Source organism: Neovison vison, chromosome 5 (assembly GCF_020171115.1).
Source record: "Neovison vison isolate M4711 chromosome 5, ASM_NN_V1, whole genome shotgun sequence".
Taxonomy (NCBI): domain Eukaryota; kingdom Metazoa; phylum Chordata; class Mammalia; order Carnivora; family Mustelidae; genus Neogale; species Neogale vison.
The window spans coordinates 122,807,130-122,813,129 of NC_058095.1; positions in this window are offsets into that span (position 1 = coordinate 122,807,130).

Here is a 6,000-nt window from a genome sequence, read left to right on the forward strand (position 1 = left end):
GCTCAGAGGGGAGCCTGCTTCTCCCTCTCCCTCTCCTCTTCCCACCCCAATCATATTCTCTCTCAACTTGCTCTCGCCCCCTATCTCAAATAAATAAAACCTTTAAAACACACACACACACACACACACACACAAATCAAAAGTGTACTATCAATAACTCAGAAGTTCCTGATGCCTCCTTCTAGTGCCCATTCAACCCATAAGTAACCACATTCTTGACATTTGTCACCATAAATTAATTTTGCCTGCTTTTGAATACCATATAAATGGAACCAAACAATACATACTCTTCTTTGTGGGGCCTCTCTTCTTCAATATTATACACCTTATTGTAGGTAGCAATCGATAATTCTTTTGATAAGTTTCAGAAAGTCTATTTTATAAATTCACCACAATATATTTCTTCTACAGTTTGTGGATTTTTGGTTTATTACTAATTATTAGCTGCTGCAAATACTGCTTCTACAAAAATTATTACGTATTTGGTAAGTGTCTGCATGCATTTCTCTTGTATACATGCATAGAAATGCGATGCTGGACCAAAGATTATATGTTGTGTTCAATTTTATTGAATACTATTAACATTTTTCCAAGTAATTTTATCAATTTTATCTTTCAATTGTTTGTTCCCATAGTTAGTTGCTGCTAAATACCATTATATTTGATTCTTTTGTATCAACCTTACTAGATCCACATACCTATTTTAACATAAAACCAGTCAAATATTTTGGACTTTCTATATACACAATCATTTTAACAGCAATTGCTTATAATCTATTTCTCCTAATTCTCATTTTTAAAAAAAAACTTATTTCACTTGCTGAGACAACCAATTTAATGTTGGATAAAAATGTTGAATAAAAATTGTTTTAATAAACATTTTGAATCAATACTGACTTTGGAATAAAGCATTCAATATTTTATTATTAAATACATTGCTTGCTGAAGGATTTTTGTAGATACGCATCAAAAGGGGATTGATGCTTTTTTTCTAGTGCTCTGAGAACTTATTTTGGTCATAAATTGGTGTTAAATTTTATCAGATGTTGTTTGTGCATCTGCTAAGAGTATTATTTTCCTAGGATTGTCATAACAAATTCCCACAAACTCTGTGGGTTAAAACAATAGAATATTCCTGTCTCACAGTTCTGGATACTGGAAGTCCTCAAAAACCAATGTGTCACCAGAGCTGTACAAAGGCTCTGAAGGAGAAAACCTCCTTGTCAATTCCACGTCCGAGGGTCCAGGTATTCTTTGACTTTGTGGCTTTGTAACTGCACTCTCTGCTTCCTTCTTCACATGACCTTCTCCTTGGTGTCTTGGTATCTTTCAGGTATCTCCCTGGTATCTTTCAGGTATCTCCCCCTCCCTGTGTTTTATAAGAATGCAAGTGATTGGATTCAGAGCCCACCTAGGTAATCCAGGATAAGTTGCTCCTCTCAAGATCCTAAACTTAATCATATATTTAGCCATATCACATAATATTCCTATATTCCATGGACTTTACATAAGTGCATTTTGGGTGACATTTTTTGGCCACCACAAATTAATATGATTTGTCTTTTTCTAAATATGGTGAATTATATTGTTTTTGTTTTTAATGTTAAACTAACCCTGCACTTCAAGGATGAATCTAATTTGATCATGATGCATTATACCTTTATATGTTGTTGGATTTGATTAACAATATTTTGTTTAGTTTGTTTTTGCACCTGTATTCATGAAAGATATCATGCTGTAACCTTAGAATGTTTCCTTGTCATGTTTTGTTATAAAATTTACACTGGCATCATTAAAATGAGTTTGTGGTATTCTTCCTTTTCACATCATATACCTGGGAGAGTTGTTGAAAGTTTTGTGTTAATATTTCCTTGAATGTTTGGGTGTATTTGATAAATCCATTTGATCCTAGAAGGTTATCTGTGTGAAGATATTCATTATATGTTTAATATATTTAGTACTAATTAGATTTTCAATTTCATCTTATGTCATTTGTGTTTTTTCTAGGAAGTTTTTCATTTCAAACCTTGTCAAATATATAGGCATAAAGCTGTTAATGATACTTTAACAAATTTTAGTATCTATATGATTTGTAATGATGACTCCATTGGTAGTCTGTACTTTATATGTTTCTTCTCATCTTGTTAGAGATTCAAAAATCGCATTATTTCAAAGAACTTATTTCAAGACTTGTTTTTTCAGTATAGTTTATTTGCTTTTTCATTTGTGATTTTATCTTAAACAAGTCCTTTATTCATATTTCTTTGGTTTAATATATTAGTCACATTACTTCTTCTCAAGATGGATTTTCATATATCCTTTTAATGTAAGCATTTATGATTACTTTTTTCTCTAATCACTCTAAAAACAGTTTTAATGATATTTCACTAGTTCTTGTATATTTTTATTTTTACTGAGTTCAAAAATATTCTAATTTCCATTACATTTCTACTTTGACCAATGGATTATTTAAGAATGTATTGTTTCTCTTGTTATTTACTTCCACTGTGCTGTTAATTTCAAGTACAGTCAGAAAATATACCATGAATGAATTATGTACATCCTTTGAGATATGGCACATCTTGCTTTGTGACCCAGGAAATACCAAAAATATACAGTTTTGGGGTGCCTGGGTGGCTCAGTGGGTTAAGCCACTGCCTTCGGCTCAGGTCATGATCTCAGGGTCCTGGGATCGAGCCCCGCGTCGGGCTCTCTGCTCAGCAGGGAGCCTGCTTCCTCCTCTCTCTCTGCCTGCCTCTCTGCCTGCTTGTGATTTCTCTCTGTCAAATAAATAAATAAAATTAAAAAAAATATGTTCAGTTTTGGTAAATAATCCACATCGAGTTGAAAGAAACAAATATTTGGTTTTTGCTGAATGCTCTCCTTTACTTATCTAGAGCAAAATGTCAATATTCTTACTAATTTGTGTGAAATTTTTCCCATCCTTATTTAATTTTGTTCTACTTTTTTCTATGAACTGAAAAGCTTGTGCTGATTTCATCTACTATGAATATAGAGTTGGCTTATTATTTCTTAATGCTATGAATTTCCTTCATATATGTTGAAGCTATGTTATTAGGTGATACAAACATATAATTTTATACTTCCTTGTGTAAGGATCATTTGTGTTATTCTCTCTTCATCAAAAGCAATTGTGTTTAAAGTTTACTTTGATATTAGCTTTAATTTTTCTAATGTATTAGTTTGCTAGAACTTCTGTAACAAAGAACCACCTACTGGTTGGCTTAAACAAAAGAAATTGTTTCATAGTCCCAGAGGTTAGCTGTCCAAAATCTAGATGTTGGCTAGGAAAAAGTATCTTCCATGCCTCTTGCCTAGTATTTGATGGTTTGCTGGCAGTCTTGGTACTACTTGTGAGCTTACAGAAGCATAGCCCCAGTTTCCACTGTCCTTTTCACATGACATGCTCCCTCAGGGCATGTCTCTGTTCAAACTTCCCCTTACATAAAAAGACATTGTCACACTGAAGTAGGAGTTCACTCTATTCTAGTAAAACGTCATTTAATTAATTACATCTGTAAGGAGCTATCTCCAAATAAGACTTGATTATGGGGTTATAGAGTGTTAGGCCTTCAGTATATGAATTTTGGGAGGACAAAGTTTAACCCATAGCCTCAGGTTTGCTTTGGCTGGTTTTTACATGAATAAAATGACTCTTCTCCATGACTTAGTACATAAATATGTTTCATTTCATGATTCTATGAATCAGGCATGATAGCACTGCTCTAGGCTCCATTCAAGCTACATGTAGGTCTTTCACATGTCTTTTCATGTCAGAAATCTTGCTAAAAGAGCAATTCTTATCTAAGATATACACTTCTCACGGTGATACGATGGAATGTAAAATCTCAAAAGAAACCATAAAAACATTTTTAAAGCCTCTGCTTGAATGGAGTGTAAGTCTTATTCAGGCCCATCTTATTGGTCACTGCAAGGAATATCAGAAGCCCAACATCACTGAAGTGAGATGTGTAATACTCTCATGAAGTTAGGGAGAAGAAGAATAAATATTTGCTGAAAAATATTGTACTCGCCATTCTTTTACTTTTACTATTTCTATTTTATTTTTTTTCCAATTTATTTATTTTCAGAAAAACAGTATTCATTATTTTTTCACCACACCCAGTGCTCCATGCACTGGGATTTGATTGGGAGCACATACCCTCCCCAATGTCCATAACCCTACTCCCCTTCTCCCAACCCCCCTCCCCCCAGCAACCCACAGTTTGTTTCTTGAGATTAAGAGTCACTTATGGTTTGTCTCCCTCCCTATCCCATCTTGTTTCATGGATTCTTCTCCTACCCACTTAAGCCCCCATGTTGCATCACCACTTCCTCATATCAAGGAGATCATATGATAGTTGTCTTTCTCCGCTTGACTTATTTCGCTAAGCATGATACGCTCTAGTTCCATCCATGTTGTCGCAAATGGCAAGATTTCGTTTCTTTTGATGGCTGCATAGTATTCCATTGTGTATATATACCACATCTTCTTGATCCATTCATCTGTTGATGGACATCTAGGTTCTTTCCATAGTTTGGCTATTGTGGACATTGCTGCTATAAACATTCGGGTGCACATGCCTTTTTGGATCACTACGATTGTATCTTTAGGGTAAATGCCCAGTAGTGCAATTGCTGGGTCATAGGGCAGTACTATTTTCAACATTTTGAGGAACCTCCATGCTGTTTTCCAGAGTGGTTGCACCAGCTTGCATTCCCACCAACAGTGTAGGAGGGTTCCCCTTTCTCTGCATCCTCGCCAGCATCTGTCATTTCCTGACTTGTTGATTTTAGCCATTCTGACTGGTGTGAGGTGATATCTCATTGTGGTTTTGATTTGTATTTCCCTGATGCCGAGTGATATGGAGCACTTTTTCATGTGTCTGTTGGCCATCTGGATGTCTTCTTTGCAGAAACCTCTGTTCATGTCCTCTGCCCATTTCTTGATTGGATTATTTGTTCTTGGGTGTTGAGTTTGTTAAGTTCTTTATAGATTTTGGACACTAGTCCTTTATCTGATATGTCGTTTGCGAATATCTTCTCCCATTCTGTCAGTTGTCTTTTGAAACTTTAAACATTTTAAAATCTATTATGAGATGAACATTTTATTAACTATTCAGCTAGCATGTTTGAGATCCTAGTTAGCTTCTATATCCATCTGACATTTATTTTATTGTGTATTAACAGATAAGAGCTTTATGATGATAAGCATTGTGTTTTGAATATATTATCCCTTGCTCAAGGTTTTGAAATTTAAACTGAGATTTTTTAATATATTTTCCTGTTTACCCAATAGTCTACTGGTACCTCACAGTTTTAAATCAAAAATCTGTTTTCAAGGATAGCAGTAGGATCTTTGTATCTTCAAGAAGTATAGAAATAGAAATACTATATACAGGGCTGTTAAAATCATCCAGGTTAGAGTTCATGGAAAGGCAACCTATGGAATGGGAGGAAATATTTGCAAATCATATATCTGATAAGGGACTTATATCCAAAATACATAAAGAACTCATACAACTCAATATCAAAAACAAAAGCAAACCTTAAAAAGCCAATGTAATGTAAAAATGGGCAGAGGAACTAAATGGACATTTTTCCGGGAGGATATATGAATGGCCAACAGGTACATGAAAAAGTGTTCAGCATCACTAATTATCAGAGATATGCAAATAGGAGTCACATTGAGATATCACCTCCCACCTGACAATATCTCTTATCAAAAACAACAACAACAACAACAACAAAAAACAAAAAGCAAATGTTGGTGAGGATGTAGAGAAAAGGGAGTGGTTGTGCACTATTGGTGGGAATGTGAACTGGTGCACCTTCTATGGAAAACAGTATGAAAGTTTCTCAAAAAAATTAAAAACAGAACTACCATATGGCCTAAAAATTAAAAACAGAACTACCATATGACCTAGTAATTCAACTTTTCAGTATTTATTTGAAGGAAATGAAATTATTATCTTGAGA